Source organism: Artemia sp. Qi Xiang Cuo, chromosome 11 (genome assembly GCF_049724085.1).
Source record: "Artemia sp. Qi Xiang Cuo chromosome 11, ASM4972408v1, whole genome shotgun sequence".
In the NCBI taxonomy this organism is placed as follows: Eukaryota; Metazoa; Arthropoda; class Branchiopoda; order Anostraca; family Artemiidae; genus Artemia; species Artemia sp. Qi Xiang Cuo.
The window spans coordinates 51209508-51229319 of NC_142804.1; the positions used below are offsets into that span (position 1 = coordinate 51209508).

At 34.6% G+C, this 19812-nt stretch overlaps 1 protein-coding gene across 1 annotated transcript in view; it reads right to left on the reverse strand.

Moving 5' to 3' along the window:
* Positions 1 to 19374, reverse strand: part of LOC148947108 (uncharacterized) — a 37184-nt gene extending 17810 nt beyond the window's left edge. Inside the window, exon 1 of the mRNA XM_089096872.1 lies at positions 19346 to 19374. The gene's annotated coding sequence lies outside the window, so the exon portion shown is untranslated. The remainder of the gene's footprint in view (positions 1 to 19345) is intronic.
* Between the last annotated feature and the right edge of the window lie 438 nt (positions 19375 to 19812).

Consider the following 19812-nt stretch of genomic DNA (forward strand, 5'->3'; position numbering starts at 1 on the left):
CTCCAGGCTAAAACTCTAGACTTTTAAGTAAAATTGGAACCCTCACAAAAACTCTAAACTAAGCCTCTATGCTAAAACTCTAAACTCTTAATTAAAACTAAACTAAACTATAACTCTAACAAAAACTCTAATCTATTACTGGAATATAAAAATCTAAACTCTTAAATAAATATAAAATAAAGTAGAACTACAACAAAAAAAAACTCTAATCTATGACTCTAAGGTAGAACTCTAAACTCTAAACTAAACTAAACTATATTTTAAACAAAAACTCTAAGGTAAGACTCTAAGATAAAACTCTAAACTCTTAACTAAAACTAAACTAAACTAGAACTCTAAGTAAAACGCTAAGCTAAGAGTCTAAGCTAAAAACTCTAAACTCTTGACTAAAACTAAACTAGATTAGAACTATAACAAAAAACTCTAAGCTAAGACTCTAAGGTAGAACTATAAACTCTTAACTAAACTTAACGAAACTAGATTTTCAACAAAAACTCTAAGCTATGACTCTAAGATAAAACTCTAAACTCTTAACTAAAAGTAAACTAAACTAGAACTCTAAGCTAAGTCTCGAAGGTAAAATTCCAAACGCTTAACTATATCTAAACTAAACGAAAACTCTAACAAAAACTCTAACCTAAGACTCTAAGGTAGAACTCTGAACTCTTAACTATTACTAAACTAAACTTCAACTCTAACTAAATCTCTAGGCAGAGACTCTAATCTAAAACTTTAAACTCTTAGCTATTTCTAAACTTAACTTCAACTCTAGCAACAACTGTAAGCTAAAACTCTAAGCTAAAAACTCTTAATTCTTAACTAAACTAAACTAAACTAGAACTTTAACTAAAACTCTATGCTAAGACTATAAGCTAAAGACCCTAAACTCTTAACTAAAACTAAACTAAACTAGAACTCTAACTAAAACTCTAAGCTAAGACTCTAAGCTAAAAACTCTAAACTCTTAACTAGAAGTAAAATAAACTATAACTCTAACTAGAACTCTAAGCTAAGAGTCTAAGGTAAAACTCTAAACCCTTAACTAAAACCAAACTAAACTAGAACTATAACAAAACTCTAAGCTAAGACTCATCTAAAACTTGAAACTATTAAATAAAACTTAACCAAAATATAACTTTAAGACTCTAAACTATTAAGTAAAACTAAACTAAACTAAAACTCTAAGCTAAGTCTCTAAGGTAAAACTTTAAACTCTTAACTATAACTAAACTAGAACTCTAACAAAAACTCTAAGCTAAGACTATAAGTTAAACTATAAATTCTTAACTAAAACTGAAATAAACTATAACTCTAACATAAACTCTATGCTAATACTCTAAGCTGAAACACTAAACTTTTAAGTAAAACTAAGGTAAACTAGAACTCTAATTAAAATTATAAGTCTAAGATAAAACTCTAAACTAAACTAGAACTTCAACAAAAACTCTAAACTAATACACTAAGATAAGAACTCTAAACTATTAACTAAAACTGAAGTAAACTAGAACTCTAAAAAAAACTTTAAGATACGAATCTAAGCTAAAAATCTAAACTCTTAACTAAAACTGAACTAAACTAAAACTCTAAGCTAAGTTTCTAATGTAAAACACCAAACTCTTAACTATAACTAAACTAAAACTAAACTAAAACTCTTAGCTAAGTCTCTAAGGTAAAACACCAAACTCTTAACTATAACTAAACTAAACTAGAACTCTAACAAAAACTTTAAGCTAAGACTCTAAGCTAAAACTCTAAACTCTTAACTATAAGTAAACTAAACTATAACTCTAACATAAACTATAATATAATACTATAAGATAAAAACTCTATACTCTTAGCTCTTAACTAAAACTAAACTAAACTAAAACTCTAACAAAAACTCTAAGCTAAGACTCTAAGCTAAAACTATAAGCTCTTAACTAAAACTAAACTAAACTAGAACTTCAACTAAAACTCTAAGCTATGACTCTAAGATAAAAACTCTAAACTCTTAATCAAAACTAAACTAAACTATAACTCTAACATAAACTCTAATCTAAGACTCTAAGCTAAAAAACTCTAAACTCTTAACTAAAACTAAACTAAACTAAAACTCTAAGTTAATTCTCTAAGGTAAAACTCCAAATTCTTAACTATTACTAAACTAAACTTCAACTTTAACAAAAACTCTAAGCTATGACTCTAAGCTAAAACTCTAAACTCTTAATTAAAACTAAACTAAACTAGAACTTCAACAAAAACTCTAAGCTAAAACTATAAGCTAAAAACCATAAACTCTTAACTAAAACTAAACTAAACTAGAACTCTAACAAAAACTCTAAGCTAAAACTCTAAGCTAAAAACTCTAAACTCTTAACTAAAACTAAACCAAACTAGAACTGAGAAAAGTCAAAAAATAGCAACCCACACATCCCAAATCATAGGTTTCAGTCATCAAACACCTACGAAAGACTAAGAAATCTGGTTATGAAAAGTCGGAAATAGCGAATTACCCACCTCAAATCATAAGTTTCAGAAAACACACACATATGAAATATTAGGAAACATTAGCTCAGAAAAGCCTAAAATAGCAAACTACTCATCCCAAACTATAGGTTTCAGACAACAAACACCTATGAGGGACTAAGAATCCTAGCTCTGAAAAGTCCAAAAAACAAACTACACATCCCAAATCATTATTTTGTGACAAGACACACCTATGAAAGGCTAAGAAACCTAGCTAATAAAAGCCGGAAATAGCAAATTAACCATCCCAAATCATAAGTTTCGGACAACACACACCTATGAAAGGCTAAGAAATCCAACTCAGAAAAGTCAAAAATAGCAATCCGCCCACCCCAAATCATAGGTTTCAGACAACACACACCAACGAAAGACTAAGAAATCTAGCTCAGAAAAGCCCGAAATAGTAATTTACATATCCCAAATCATAAGTTTCAGACAACATTCGCCTACGAAATACTAGGAAACCTAGCTCATAAAAGCCTGAAATAGCAAACTATTCAATCCAAACTATAGGTTTCAGACAGCAAACGCCTATGAGAGACTAAGAATCCTAGCTCTGAAAAGTCCAACTTGCAAACTACACATCCCAAATCATAATTTTATGACAACACAAACCTATGAAAGGGTAAGAAATACAGCTAAGAAAAGTCAAAAATAGCAAACCACTCATCCCACTTCATAGGTTTCAGACAACACATACCTATGAAAGACTAAGAAATTCAACTCAGAAAAGTCAATAAATAGCAATCCACACATCCTAAATCCTAGGTTTAAAACAACACGCACCAACGGAAGACTAAGAAATCTAGCTTAGAAAAGCCTAAAATAGTAATTTAAATATCCCAAATCATAAGTTTCAGTCAACACACACCTACGAAAGGCTAAGAAACCTAGCTCATAAAAGCCTGAAATAGCAAACTACTCATCCCAAACTATTGGTTTCAGACAACAAACACCTATGAGGGACTAAGAATCCTAGCTCTGAAAAGTCCAAATAGCAAACTACACATCCCAAATCATAAGTTTCAGACAACACTCACCTATGAATGGCTAAGAAATCCAGCTCGGAAAAGTCATAAATAGCAATCCACCCATCTCAAATCATAGGTATCAGACAACACACACCAACGAAAGACTAAGAAATCTAGCTCAGAAAAGTCCGAAATAGTAATTTACATATCCCAAATCATAAGTTTCAGACAACACACGCCTACAATATACTAGGAAACCTAGCTCATAAAAGCCTGAAATAGAAAACTATTCATTCCAAACTATAGGTTTTAGACAACAAACGCCTATGAGAGACTAAGAATCCTAGCTCTGAAAATTTCAAATAGCAAACTACACATCCCAAATCATAATTTTCCGACAACACACACCTATGAAAGGGTAAGAAATCCAGCTCAGAAAAGTCAAAAATAGCAAACTACTCATCCCAAACTATAGGTTTCAGACAACAAACACCTATGAGGGACTAAGAATCCTAGCTCTGAAAAGTCCAAATAGCAAACTACACATCCCAAATCATAATTTTCTGACAACACACACCAACGAAAGGCTAAGAAACCTAGCTAATAAAAGCTGGAAATAGCAAATTAACCGTTCCAAATCATAAGTTTCAGACAACACACACCTATGGAAGGCTAAAAAATCCAGCTCAAAAAAGTCCTAAATAGCACTCCACCCAACCCAAACCATAGGTTTGAGACAACACAAACCAACAAAAGTCAAAGAAATCGAGCTCAGAAAAGCCTGAAATAGTTATTTAAATATCCCAAATCAAAAGTTTCAGACAACATTCGCCAACGAAATACTAGAAAACCTAGCTCATAAAAGCCTGAAATAGCAAACTATTCATCCCAAACTATAGGTTTCAGACAACAAACGCCTATGAGAGACTAAGAATCCTAGCTCTGAAAAGTCCAACTAGGAAACTACACATCCCAAATCATAATTTTCTGACAACACACACCTATGAAAGGGTAAGAAATCCCGCTCAGAAAAAAGTCAAAAATAGCAAACCATCCATCCCAAATCATAGGTTTCAGACAACACATACCTATGAAAGACTAAGAAATCCAACTCAGAAAAGTCAAAAATAGCAACCCATACACCCCAAGTCATAGGTTTCAGACAACGCTAATCAACGAAAGACGGGGCCCGGGGAGGGCCTTTGAGGGTCTGGGGGGGCCCTTGAGGGCGGGTTGGTCCTTTGGGAGCTTGGGGGACCTATTCGGACGGGGGGCTTCCTTGGGGGTTGGTGGGGGGGGATCGGCGCCCTTTGGGGTTGGGGTAGGGGACCTCACGACACTGTTCAAATACAACTTGTCGATTATAACGACCACAGAGTTTCACCCTCAAATCCTCTTCTAAAATCATCTTTTAAAATCATCTTTTAAAATGTCTCTAACTGTTTCGCCGAAATAATTCCATAAAATGTCTAAAAATTGTTTCGCCCAAATAACCCCTAAACGTAATTTCAGCGTGTTCCTGTTGTGTTTTGGCATCTTTGCGCTGTCACATTTCAAATTACTAAGAAACCTGATTCCCGCGCTAAATCTATTCATCGCTAAGATGTTTCTTGGAGAATTGTTTCCATGGCGTTTGGTTATTAATATCTTTTGGAGTTCGACCAGTAGAATTGTTTCCGAGGCAAAGACATTAATGACTTGGGTCTATTCCTGGAGCAGTACCTGTCAGACATTATTAAACTTTGCCCGGAAACAATTTGATTAATGACTGACAGCAAAGTGAGAAAAATACTGTTTTTCCATTCTCACTGACAAAAACCATAAAACATACATAAATTGCTGTTGACATCCATGAAATTGAGAAAGTTCCTGTTTTTTCATTCTCACTGACAAAAACCATTAAACAGACATAAATTGCTGTTGACATCCATTAAAGTGAGAAAGTTCCTGTTTTTCCATTCTCACTGACAAAAACTATAAAACAGACATCAATGTGTGAAAGTTCCTGTTTTTTCATTCACACTGACAAAAACCATAAAAACATCCATAAAAGTGAGAAAGTTCCTGTTTTTCAAATTCTCACTGACAAAAACCATAAAACAGACGTAAAAGTGAGAAAGTTCCTGTTTTTTCATTCTCACTGACAAAAACCATAAAAACATCCATAAAAGTGAGAAAGTTCCTGTTTTTAAATTCTCACTGACAAAAACCATAAAACAGACATGAATTACTGTTGACATCCATGAAAAACATCAAATAAATTGACCAACACACATAACCATTCATAAAAACATCCATAAAAGTGAGAAAATTCCTGTTTTTTCAAGTGAGAAAAATACTGTTTTTCCATTCTCAGTGAGAAAACAATAAACCACGTGGTTCTATGCCCATATATAGAGCCCTGTCACGACCTCCTGAAGCATCTCTACTAATATTGGCACTAAAAACTACACTAGGTGGCTACACATCACCTTCGGAAAGGTTAATCCAAAGCATCGGGGTATCCTTCACATCAATGTGTTTATATAACTGGTGAAAATTTGACGCCCTTAAATCATAGCACAGTTTGCCATGATTTGATGAATTCCGCGGCATTTGTGCCAATTTTTTTTTTTACAAACTTTTACCGAAATATCGAAGTTTAATTGAAGTTTTGCGCAAACTTCAAAGTGGTCTACGGCTCTTCTCAAAGGTACAGCCATTGCCTCTCCTCAGTATGCTGGTAAGTAATGAATTTCTATTCTAACCCCCCCCCGGGGGACGTTTAGTCACCAACTAGCCAAAGTAATGCCAGATTAACAGAGCTAGAAGAAATTTTTCTTCGATTTGGAAAAAATTCTTGATTTTGAAATTAATAATGAATCAAATTCTCCGTTATTTGATAAGATTACATTTCCTAAAAGCCGATATAAAGAAGTATGTAATTTAAGTAGAGGACGCTCTGAGTCTCAGCTTACCGTTTTACAACTGAACTGTCAAGGGTCGTGCTCTTCGTTTTATGATCTAATAATTTTCTGCCAACAGTTACATGCCAGATGTAATCGGCCTTTGCGAAACTTTTCTAACAGGACAAACAGATACCCTTTTTGAAATACCTGAATACACTTCCCATTTTTTGGACAGATCGACTATGAGTAGGGGAGGCTTAGCTATTTACACACGACAAGACTACCCAGTGTGTATTAGTAAAGAATTAACCCGGAACGTCGAAGGCGCATATGAATCACTTTTTCTTGTAATATCCTTATCTTCACAGAAGAAAATAACAGTTGGAGAAGCATACCGTTCACCGGCAGGATCCGTCTCTGTATTCCTGGGAAATTTAAGCCAAATAGCTGGTATTCTGGAAAAACAAGGGAACGAAGCTATCTTAATAGGAGACTTCAACATTATTCTAACTCTTCCTCTGTCCTCCGGTTCGGTAGATCTGCTTAGTACAATGTCGGCCTCGAACATGTACCCCTCAATGACGATACCCACCCGAGTAACTGCGCCTTCACACTCATTGATTGACAACATTTTTTCGACGCTGCACCCAATATCGGCCCCAGTTCTGCTATCTGATACTTCTGATCACTTTCCCTGTGCTTACGATTTTCAACATACAGCATCAATATATTAAGTCTAATGGTTTGATTAAGCAGGGGTTTACAACTTGGAAATTGAATGATAAGAACTTGGAAACCCTTATACAAAATATAGAGAATACTTCTTGAGAAAGTGTTATGAGCCCACATGGTGTTAATAGAGGATTCGAGAAATTCCATAGTATTTTTATGGGTACATATATGGCCTGTTGCTGCGAAAAGCGTACAAAAATCACTGGACGGAAAAATCAACCTATCAGCCCTTGGATTAGTCATGGACTGCTCCAGTTTAGTAAAAAGAAGAATAAACTATGGACTGATCACATAAATGACATATGCATAGCGACGCTTGAGAAGTATGATAATCATAATAAATGTCTTTGATCAGTTCTACGAAAAGTCAAGATAGATTATTTTAATGAGAAAATTGATGAAAGTGGAAAGAACTCTCGGAAAATATGGAATTTTATAAATTCCGTACTGTGCACCTGCTGCCCTCCCCCTGAGCTTCTATCGCATTTATCTGTTAATGGGGAAACTGTAACGGGACCAGAAAACGTTTCAAATGCATTGGAACATTTTTTGCAGAGGTTGGCAAAAAACAGCAGATTCTGTTGGAAAGCCCAGCAAGAGTTTTAAAGATTACCTTTGTCCGGCATGCTTCAAGTCAATGGCAATCCTACGTGTCTCTCCATCTGCAATCCTGTTAATCATACACAATCTGCGAGGCAATTCGGCTTCTGGGTTCGAACGAGTAAACACAAAGGTTTTAAATGCAGTTGAACCGTCTGTCATTGAGCCCGTTACTTATTTAATAAATTTGTCGTTGCAAAAGGGTACTTTCCCAGATCAAACAGTTCGTGGTAACGAACTGTAAGTAAGGAGCGACCCGGCTCAATGGTAACTGAAACTCTAGAAAACGGGTTTTTGATTCCAATAGATACATCAAAAGAATCAGATTTCAACGCTAAATTCAAATATATAACATTCATCAAGTTTAATCCTACCCATCAAAAGTTACGCGCCTGAGAAAATTTGGCTGATTTTCGAAAAAAGGGGGAAAGACCCTTTAAAAGTTCTAGAACCTTAATGAAAATCAAACCATCATATTCAGCGAATCAGAGAATCCTACTATCGAGGTTTCAAGCTCCTGTCTGCAAAAATTTGGAATTATGCATTTTCTGCCAGAAGAAAGATCACGGATGCCTGTTTATTTGTTTATTTGTTTTTTTTTTGTTTTTTTCCAGAGGTGATCGTATCGACCCAGTGGTTCTAGAATATTGTGGGAGGACTCATTGGAACGGAAATTAAAAGCTCTAGTGTCCTTTTTAAGTGACCAAAAAAATGGAGGGCAACTAGGCCCCCTCCCACGCTCATTTTTTTCCCAAAGTCACCTGATCAAAATTTTGAGATGGCCATTTTGTTCAGCATGGTTGAAAGTATGATAACTATGTCCTTTAGGATGACTTTATCCCCCAAAGTCCCCGGGGGGAGGGCTGAAAGTTATGAACTTTACCCAATGTTCACATATAGTATTGGTTATTAGGAAGTATACAGACGTTTTCAGGGGGGATTTTTTCTGATAGTAGAGGGGTGGATGGGTCGGGGGTTATGTGGGAAGATCTTTCCACGGAGGAAGTTTTCATGGGGGAAGGGACATTGCTATGAAGGAGGCGCCGGATTTCCCAGTATTATTTAAAAAAAAAAATCAGAAATTAAATATAAAAAGAACAAGTTTTCCAACAGAAAATAAGGAGCAACATCAAAATTTAAAACGAACAGAAAATATTACGGGTATGAATGGGTTCACCCCCTAGTCAGTACCTCGCTCTTTAAGCCAAAGATTTTTTAGTACTTTCATTAGAGCTTTTTATTATAAATAACGGCCTTTGTGATTAAGGGGTCGTTTTTAAAGAATTGGAACAAAATTCAAACTTTAGCTTAAAGAGCGAGGTATTGACTAGGGGGCGAGCCCCCTAATATACGTATTAAAAATGTATGAATATAGAAGTTCGTTACGTAAGTTAATTCGTAAGTTACGTATGTTTATTACTAATAAAAACGTTCGTCAATAAAACTAAACAAGTTTCAAGAAAGCCATTTAACCAAATAAACGTAAAATTAATATGCACATTTTTTTTAATTATTCATGTATGGTGAGCCAAAATCAAAACCTGCATTAATTCAAAAATGTTTAAAAATTAAATAAAAGACAACAATTTTTTTTTTTAACAGAAAGTAAGGAACGACGTTAAAACTTAAAACGAACAGAAATTATTCCGTATATGAAAGGAGCTGTCCTCTTCTCAACGCCTCGCTCTTTACGCTAAACTTTGACTTTCTCACAACTCTTATTTTTTTTAAACAATAAAAAACTTTCAAACAGTTCGTGGTAACACACTGTAAGTAAGGAGCGACTTGGCTCAATGATAACCGAAACTCTAGAAAACGGGTTTTTGATGTCAATAGCTGCACCAAAAGAATCAGATTTCAATGCTGAATTCAAATATATAATTTTCATCAAGTTTAGTCCTACCCATCAAAAGTTACGCGACTGAGAAAATCTTGCTGATTTTCGAAAAGAGGGGGAAAGACCCCTTAAAAGTTATAGAACCTTAATGAAAATCACACCATCATATTCAGCGTATCAGAGAACCCTTCTGTAGAGGTTTCAAGCTCCTATCTACAAAAATGTGGAATTTTGCATTTTTTGCCAGAAGAAAGATCACGGATGCGTGTTTATTTATATTTTTTTTTTTTTTTTTCCAGGGGTGATCGTATCGACCCAGTGGTCCTATCTTGAGAGGACTCATCTTGAGGAATATCTTGAGAGGACTCATTGGAACGGAAATTAAAAGTTATAGTGCCCTTTTTAAGTGACAAAAAAATGGAGGATAGCCATTTTGTTCAGCATGGTTGAAAATATGATAACTATTTCCTTTAGGATGACTTAGTCCCCCGAAGTCCCTGGGGGGGGGAGGTTGAAAGTTATGAACTTTACCCAATGTTAACATATAGTATTGGTTATTAGGAAGTATACAGACGTTTTCAGGCTCACCCCCTAGTCAATACCTCGCTCTTTAAGCCAAAGATTTTTTAGTACTTTCATAAGAGCTATTTATTCTAAATAAGGGCCTTCGTGATTAAGGGGTCATTTTTAAAGAATTGGAACAAAATTTAAACTTTAGCTTAAAGAGCAAGGTATTGAATAGGGGGCTAACCTCCTAATATACATATTAAAAATATATGAATATAGAAGTTCGTTACGTAAGTTAATTGGTCAGTTACGTATATTTATTACTAATAAAAACGTTCGTAAATAAAATTAAACAAGTTTCGAGAAAGCCATTTAACCAAATAAAAGTAAAATTAATATACAAATTTTTTTTAATTATTCATGTACGGTGAGCCAAAATCAAAACCGCCACTAATTCAAAAACGTTCAAAAATTAAATAAAAAAACAGGTTTTTTTAACTGAAAGTATGGAGCGACATTGAAACTTAAATCGAACAGAAACTATTCCTTATATGAAAGGGGCTGCCCCCTCCTCAACGCCTCGCTCTTTATGCTAAAGTTTGACTTTCTCACAACTCTTTTTCTTTAAACAATAAAAATACTTTAGCGTAAAGAACGAGGTGTTGAGGAGGGGACAGCCCATTTCATATACGGAATAATTTATGTTCGTTTTAAGTTTTAACGTCGTTCTTTACTTTCAGTTAAAAAAATTTGTTTTTTTTATTTAATTTACGAAAGAAAGCTATGATAGTTGTGCTGCACAAAGGACGTTTTCGTCTTGACCCGGTTAATTACAGACCTATTTCTATTCTTTCAGTATTTTCAAAAAATTTTGAAAAATTTATGCAGCAGCATCTACTCCTGTTTCTGGAGAAGAAAGGGCTTCTTAATAATCGCAAGTTTGGGTTTAGACCAGGGGACTCCACCCATGATGCACTAACAGCTTTAAGTTTATGGATAAACAAAGCCCTGGACTCTAGCCTACTACCTGCAGCGGTTCTGCTTGATATCAGAAAAGTATTTGATAGTATTTACCATTCAATTCTCCTCGGTAAACTGGAATACGTAGGAATACGAGGCGAAGCTCTGGATTGGTTCAGATCTTATCTTAGGGACCGCAGGATTTATATGATAGAAAATCCAAGGAACGATGTACTCGTCAACTGTGGTGTCCCCCAGGGCTCAATATTAGGCCCGCTACTATTCCTGATCCACGTTAACGATCTAAGTCAAGTGCTGAGCCCCGCACACACTAATATTCGCAGCTGTAACCTATGCCATGACGGAGATTATTTTCAGTCCAAAGATGATGACGATGAGCTCGTGGTCTTTGCTGATGATTCGACGCTCAGCTATTGTGAAAAGGATAAGACAATGCTCATGTATGAGCTGAGGGATGTTCTGGAGGAGACATATCTCTGGATGGATGCTAACCGACTAGTCATTAACGCTGATAAATCTTGCGTTTTATTTGTTTTCCGGTCGGAGTTGTCCATCCAGAGATATGCAGTATTCAAACTTCCAGGGGTGTGATTAGTCGGCCAGGAAAGTGCTTCACGAAATACCTGGGGATCCTCATTGATGAGAACCTGTCGTTCTTGTGTCACATCCAAGCAGAAGAGCTGAAGCTATCCCAGAATCTTGGAATAATAAAAAGAAAACTGAAGCACAGCTTGCCTCAGAAAACACCTGTCCTTTTGTAGAACGCCCTCATAAAGTCCCATTTACAGTATTGTGCAATGATCTGGTAGTCAACTTTCAAATCTCATCTGCAAAAACTGAATTCTATTCATAGACAATGTCTCATATTCATTGGAAAAAATGAAGAGTACTTGTTATTAGAGTCGCTGCATCAATTGTCATGCTTGACCTTTGTGTTTAAGTTTCTAGCTGGTGAGCTGCCATTTTCATTTAAAACATTATTCCGGCCTATCTTGGACCATCATAATTTGCCTACTCGATCGTCATCAAACCTGCACATACCTTCACCCCGACTGTACGATCAGATTTTGCTCCTAAAATAACATGCGCAAAGATATGGAATCCTATCCCGGAAGAGCTGAGAGGTAGGAGCTCCTTTACGTCATTTAAAAAAAGAGTAAAAAATCATTTATTGGCATTACAAAAGAAAAGTTAAAGTAGAGTGTGATAAATAATGTAAAGTATGATAAATAAAAAGTTTAAGATTAAGGTATAAATAACTAAAGTATGATTTTTTTATGATGGGGGGGGGGGCTTCGCATGGGGAAAGGAGCAGGAAAGCAATGGTTATTTGTTGTTTTTTTTTATTAATGAGAGGTAATATTGTGTCTCGGATTAAGAGCGGTGACCACTCTGCGTATTATGTTGAAATGATATTGATTGTGGTTCTCGGCGTCTAGAAATGGACTGAGTATTTTGTATTATGTGCGATTTACTTTTTGTCTTTGTAAATAAACCCATTGAATTGAATTGAACTGAAAGTCCATTACACTAGATAAAATTAATTGCACTTCCTCTCAAATCCAAAACAATATCTACTGACGCTTTGGACCAAACCACTGTTCCAAATTCAATCTGCTAGCCTTTGTAAGACGAAATGGATCAAAGACCAATAGATGGTTGCTTGTAGGCTATTAAATAAAAAACAAGCTTTTTCTATTGAAATCAACGAGCAGCATTAAAACTCAAAGCAAAGAGAAATTACTAAGTATATTAGGGGTGCTGCCTCCTCCTCAATAACCCGCTCTTCATGCAAATGTTTTTTTAGCGCTTCTAAAAAAGGCTCTGATTCTAATTAAACGGCCCTTGTGTTTCAGGAATTATTCTTAAAGAGTTGGGACAAAATGTCGAAGCTCAATATGAATAGCCCCTTCTAATATACGGAATAATTTCTGTTTCTTTTAAGTTATGATGTTGCTCGTTGCATTCAAAAGAAAAAAATTACTTAATTTCTGATCGTTTTTCAAACAGTCCCATTAAATCTACTTCACCCTCCATAGAAGATCTCCCCTACCAAAAATTCTTTCATAGAAAGGTCCTTTGATGTAAAATCTTTCCCCCCAGGAAATACCCCCGGACAATTCCATCCTCGCTACCAATATCCCCAAGAAAATCGCTTTCAGACGATTCAGCCTGAAAAATACTCCCTAGCGTACTTTCATTTGAGAAAAGACATGTTTTTTATATACTATTTTTTTCAGGTCTTGGTGGAATCACCCCCCTGTGTGAAAAATTATTCCCGGGAATCCTCCCCCCCTCCATGGGAAGTTTGTCCCGCGGAAACTTTTCCCATGGAGAATTTCTCCCTGTGTGATTCCCTCGTGTAAATTTCCAATAGAAGGCTCATCCCGGGGATCTTTAATCCCAATTGGAAATTCTTCCGGTAGAAAATCCATCCCCAGGAAATCCCCCTAACCTCTGAAAAATGTCTGAATGCTTCCTTATAACAAATACTGTGTGTAAGCAATGGGCAAATTTCATAACTTGCAGCCGTTCCTTTGGGGGCTGTAGGGGGTAATTTCAGCCCAAAAGGCATAGTTAGTGGAACTTTCAAATACACTGAACAAAATGGCTATCTCAAAATTTTGATTGGACGACGTTGGGTACCATTGAAGTTAATGAATAACATACATATATATATATATATATATATATATATATATATATATATATATATATATATATATATATATATATATATATATATATATATATATATATATATATATATATATATATATATATGGAACCAGTTTAAAAATCAAATTCTTTTGACGTATATTGTTATCAAAATTCTGCTTTTTAGAGTTTCGTTTACTATTGGGCTGAGTCACTCCTTCCTTACAGTTCGTTACCACGAACTGTAATTTATGGTATAAAAAGAAAAAAAAATCCTTGGAAAGTAAAGAGTAAATTTAAAACTTCATTTGTTCTAAATAAATAGATTCTTGCTGTAAATAATGAAATAAAATTTAAAAAGGATAGAAATAACCACATATAAGCAGTGTTTCACCGTCTCTCAAACTCTCTCAAAGGCTAGATTGCTTTTTATTTGTTTTTTTTTTTATTTTTCATTTTTTCATTTGCTTTTTACTGAAAAATAAACAAATAGCTTCAGTTGAAATCTTTATTAATCCAAATTTTTTCCAAAAGGTATGAAAGAAATGAATTCAAAGGAAAAAAAAATAACACTGAAAATTTTTTGCATGACTGAATTGATTGTTAAGAATTTACTGACATCACAGAAAAGAGAAATCTTTGGGAAGCCTGATTAACATCACAGATAAAGCTTGTGTGTATTTGTTATTTTCACTCCTGATGCTTGAAGAAAAATGGAGAATGTAAGTTTGACCCAAAAGTTTCGACCCCTCTCCCCCTCTAAAGTCGGTTGTCCACCTCTGGGGACATTAACTTTGAACCAAATATATCGGGTAGAGTCGTTCACTACGCATAAATTTCATTAAATAACAGATATGAGATAAAATGAATGATAAAATATTTTGGAAATGAGAAAATGCAGATCCCGTCGACGTCTAAGTAAAGACCTGTTCTCCACTAAGCATCCAGAAAGTTGGCACCTCCTAGCATTTTCCTATCGTGGTATTGTGGAAGGCATTTTATGGCTCATTCACCTCGCAATGATTCCTGGATCATCTAGGAAATGGTGCATAATGCTTAATTACTGAAAAATTTTAAACATGCAGTTCCTCAGATTGTGAACCATATCTCTTCATCTCTTCTACTTCGCGGTACCGACTTATCTTATACAGCTTACATCGATGATGTTCTTCTTCTAAGCAGATCGAAACCAGACTTGCAAAATAATTTAAATAGACTGCAAAACAAATTTCAGTCAATCGGACTTTTTTATTAACATTGAAAGGTGCGAGTTTCTAGCTTTCAACACGGCTAAGAGCAATAGTGTTTCCCTTGTAAATCATTCAGTCCCTGCTGTGTCAGAATTGAAATACCTCGGGTTAATGATTTCTCAATCGCTCCACAAAATCAGGAAATCCATTGTGAAGCACACAACCACCGCCATTAAACGTGCTTACGAGATTGTTGTTCCAAATCGGGGGCCAACCTCTTGTTATTTACCTCGCCGGTACGGCTCATCTACTTGTCGAGAGTGACATAGATAAAACTAATAAGTGCTATTTTTAGATGCGTAACGTTTCTGTTGTTTATTCCTAAGCGGCACCGAAATACCCGCCTTGGAAAATTTGGAATTATGAATCCAGTCAAAGAATGGTCGAGAATCCGTGAAAAGTCTGTGATAAAAGTGATACTGAAAAGAGGATATTTTTCTCCAATAATATTTTAATTGTTTCTTTTTTATTGGTGTGTTTAGTTTTTTTCTTTTATTTTTCCTTGCTCCACTATAATCTTTTGTAGATGGTGGGTAAATAAATCATTATTATTATTATTATTAGTATATATGAAGGTAATTCGAAGTTTTATTTTCGAAGAAATAAAATCCTAAAAATAAAATTTTCATTTCTGAGAAGGGTTCTAGCCCTACTAATACTGCTCCAACAAAGAATATTTCTACCCCGATTACGTCAACTGCAGCTACTCTTACCACGACTTCCAGGGCCGAAATAAAGTTTCCAGTCTCAAGTACAAGGGTAGCAAATCATGCAAATAGACCACTGAAAATTGGTGTTAATAAATTAATTCTGATAAAAAAAAAGTCGACGCTTTACACTTTTTTGGAGTAATTGCATGGCCCTTAGGGAGAATCTGGTGCCTGATTTCACTACCCAAGTTCTTACATACAGACATTTTGCAGCTCACTTGACTCAGAATTATTCAGGGATCGCTTATTAGAGTGTTGTCTTTAATTTTTAAATATTTGTTATCAAATGTTGATGAAATTAATTGTTAAAATTACAATGTGAGATATAAGCAAAGCTATCTTTATAGAAAGCATCCAGCACCCTAAAAAATAACTCTAGCTTCATAGAAATCAACTTGCCCTACTATTAGTATAAGTATCCAAAAACAACTTGTTCTGCTACTTTGAACTTTGCCGAAATCGTCAGGACCTACCACTCGCACTACTTAGAATTACTGAGAGCCAAAACTAGGGTCAGGGACAATCTTATTCACTGGACCCTCTCCTATTTTCAAAACTATTTAACTTGTCAAGTAATTTCTCGTATTGTAAAAACATTCCACTGAGCCTCCAAGATTTACCTACCTTCTACCTTCTGTTGGCCCCGATACTTACAGCTACTAAGACTATAGCTATTGTTACAACTTCGGCTACTGCAACTACTACTTGCGACTATTATCCTGATGATAATTACGACTACGGATTCTTCACGACTGCTACATGATTTGACGAAAATATATTTGATAATAAAAGCTTATTTTCTGAATATTTTTACGGGTGAAGAAAAAGCTGTAAAAGTATGACAGAAAAAAATTATATGAAATATAAGAGGAAATAAAATGTAAAATAATAATAATATATAAGAAATAATATCTATAAATAATAAAAGCCACAAACTATAATAAATATAAATTATAAACTATAACAAAAGGAATAAATAGCGACGTCTTAATATCCTGAGAACCAACAATATTGGAGAAAACGGATCGAAACCATCAGTAGAACTTGTCTGAAAATATTAAATTCTGAAGATAGCAGTCTCATTGAGTAATTCTACCTCCACAATACCATTACATCCCTGAGGGTCCGTTCAGGGTAGGAGTGAAATTTGTATAAAAAATAAAAGTAAACTATAAGCTATTTTATCCTTAGGATTAATAATTCCGAATTTCAGTTTGAAATTTGAGTAATTGTATTTTTAGAGCAAGCAACTGACCCACCAAGAATAATATTACGAGCTTACGCTTCATCCTTCCAATATAAATTTTAAATATGAAGAATTCTTAAGTCACAAAATGTACCATAAAATTATCAAGCTAACTGAACCTTAAATAACTTTATTTAAAATTACCAAGTAAATGTACCATAAAATTACAAAAAGCTAACTTTCATAAAGATGGAGGTTGAAGTGGCAGATGGGAGAGCTGGGGGACATTGAAGTGGCTGAAGAATATTATATTGAATATGGGGATAATATTGATGCAAAAATTAATTTTATTACTTTGAAAACCATTATAAATGTTACTAGTTTTAGTAAATAAATAATCATGTCAAAAAAAAAATAAAAGAAATTGAATTGCAAAAGCAACTTCAAAAGAAAAGCGATCAAGAGCTTTCTCTATACTTTCTCTCTTTAAATCAAATCGTTTCGACGACATACTGACATAGTTTCAGAAATATCAGTTGGTAATATTTGAAGCAATGCAAAATGGTTTTTAATGAATCAAACAGTTTGAACTGTAAACAGTTCGAACTGGTAACGAACTGTAAGTAAGGAGCGACCCGGCTCAATGGTAACCGAAACTCTAGAAAACGGTATTTTGATACAAATAGATACATCAAAAGAATCAGATGTTAATGCTGATTTCAAATATATAAGTTTCATCAAGTTTAATCCTACCCATCAAAAGTTTAGCGCCTGAAAAAATTTGGCTGATTTTCGAAAAAAGGGGGGAAAACCCCCTAAAAGTTATAGAACCTTAATGAAAATCACACCATCATATTCAGCGTATCAGAGAACCCTTCTGTAGAGGTTTTAAGCTCCCATCTACAAAAACGTGGAATTTTGCATTTTTTGCCAGAAGAATGATCAAGGATGCGTCTTTATTTGTTTGTTTGTTTTGTTGTTTTTTTTTTTGTTTTTTTTTTCCAGGGGTAATCGTATTGACCCAGTGGTCCTAGAATATCTTAGGAGGGCTCATTGGAATTTAAATTAAATTTCTAGTGCCCTTTTTAAGTGACCCAAAAAAATGGAGGGCAACTAGGCCCCCTCCCACGCTCATTTTTTTCCCAAAGTCCCCTGATCAAAATCTTGAGATAGCCATTTTGTTCAGCATATTCAAAAATATTATAAGTATTTCTTTTAGGGGGACTTAATCCTTCGAAGTTCCCGGGGGGAGGGCTGAAAGTTATGAACTTTACCCAATGTTAACATGTAGTATTGGTTATTGGGAAGTATACAGACGTTTTCAGGGGAGATTTTTCCTGGTAGTGGGGGGTGGATGGGTCGGGGGTTGTATGGAGGGATATTTCCATGAGAGAAGTTTTCATGGGGGAAGGGACATTGCTATGAAGGGGACGCCGGACTTCCCAGCATTATTTAAGAAAAAGATCAGAAATTAAATATAAAAAAACAAAACAAAACAGGCACAACAAAACTTTAAACGAACAGAAAATATTACATATATGATTGGGTTCACCCCCTAGTCAATACCTCGCTCTTTAAGCCAAAGATTTTTTAGTACTTACATAAGAGCTATTTATTCTAATTACCGGCCTTTGTGATTAAGTGGTTATTTTTAAAGACTTGGAAAAAAATTCGAAATTTCGCTTAAAGAGCAAGGTATTAACTAGGGGGCAAACCTCCTAATATATGTATTAAAAACATATGAATATAGAAGTTCGTTACATAAGTTAATTCGTAAGTTACGTATATTTAAATAAAAAAAACAAGTTTTTTTTAACTGAAAGTAAGGAGCGACATTAAAACTTAAAACGAACAGAAATTATTTTGTATATGAAAGGGGCTGTCCCCTCCTCAGCTCCTCGCTCTTTACACTAAAGTTTGACTTTCTCACAACTCTATTTTTTTAAACAATAAAATTTAGCGTAAAGAGCAGGGCGTTGAGGACGGGACAACCCCTTTCATATACGGAATAATTTCTGTTCTTTTTAAGTTTTAATGTCGCTTTTTACTTTCAGTTAAAAAAAACTTATTTTTTTTTTATTCAATAATAAATATAAACTCTGCTCTCTTGTAAAATCATGAAGATATGAGGAGCGCCATTTGTTTTAAGTTCTCCTTCTATTCTACAGTATAATCAGGGACTGAGGTCAACCAAGGGTTCTGCTTTGGAGGAACTATTTCCTAGCAAGCCTCTTTTCTAGCCCTATGGTTCGTGTTTCTGATCCTAAATAAGAAAAGGTTAAAATATGTTCTATAAAAAACAATATTGACGCATAATTCTTCATACTTTAGGAGTAGGTATGCACACTCCTCCCCCGCTATCCAAAATGCCTATAACGTCTATATATTTAACGTCATAACGCCTATATATTTGTAACGTCAAAACGCCTATATATTTAGTATAGATCACGAGCTATAGCATTTCGTCTTATAAAAGTTACCTTCATTAAATATTTCAGCTAAATATGAAAAGGCACGTACAAATTAATCCAAAATATGGATAAGTCAACTTAAGCTTAAGGATCGAATGATGAATTTTGATTCTGAGCTATTGGTTTTATTGCAAATAATGGTCTTATCATATCATAAATTGTCTTGAAGTCATCTTTTATTTAAATCTAATCGGCAGGATTAAATAAACCACTAAAAAAATAGAAAAACTTATGATACTGATAGTATTGCAGAGAGATGAGGTGTTAAACTACTGAGGAGCACATTCACCAGATAGGTTTTAGCGCATGATCGTAAGAAAGAGATGCCCCCCTCCCAATTGGCACTCATGTTCTTATGTATATACAAAGTTGCATAAATTTGTAGCAGGTTTCAGAGAGGGATGACTTAAAACCTGTATTTAATACCTATATTAGTATATTAAAAAACTACATTTGACTTTTTTGCATCACTATCTAAGTCTTACAAAAAACTTTTTTGTCAGGTTTATTGAGTAT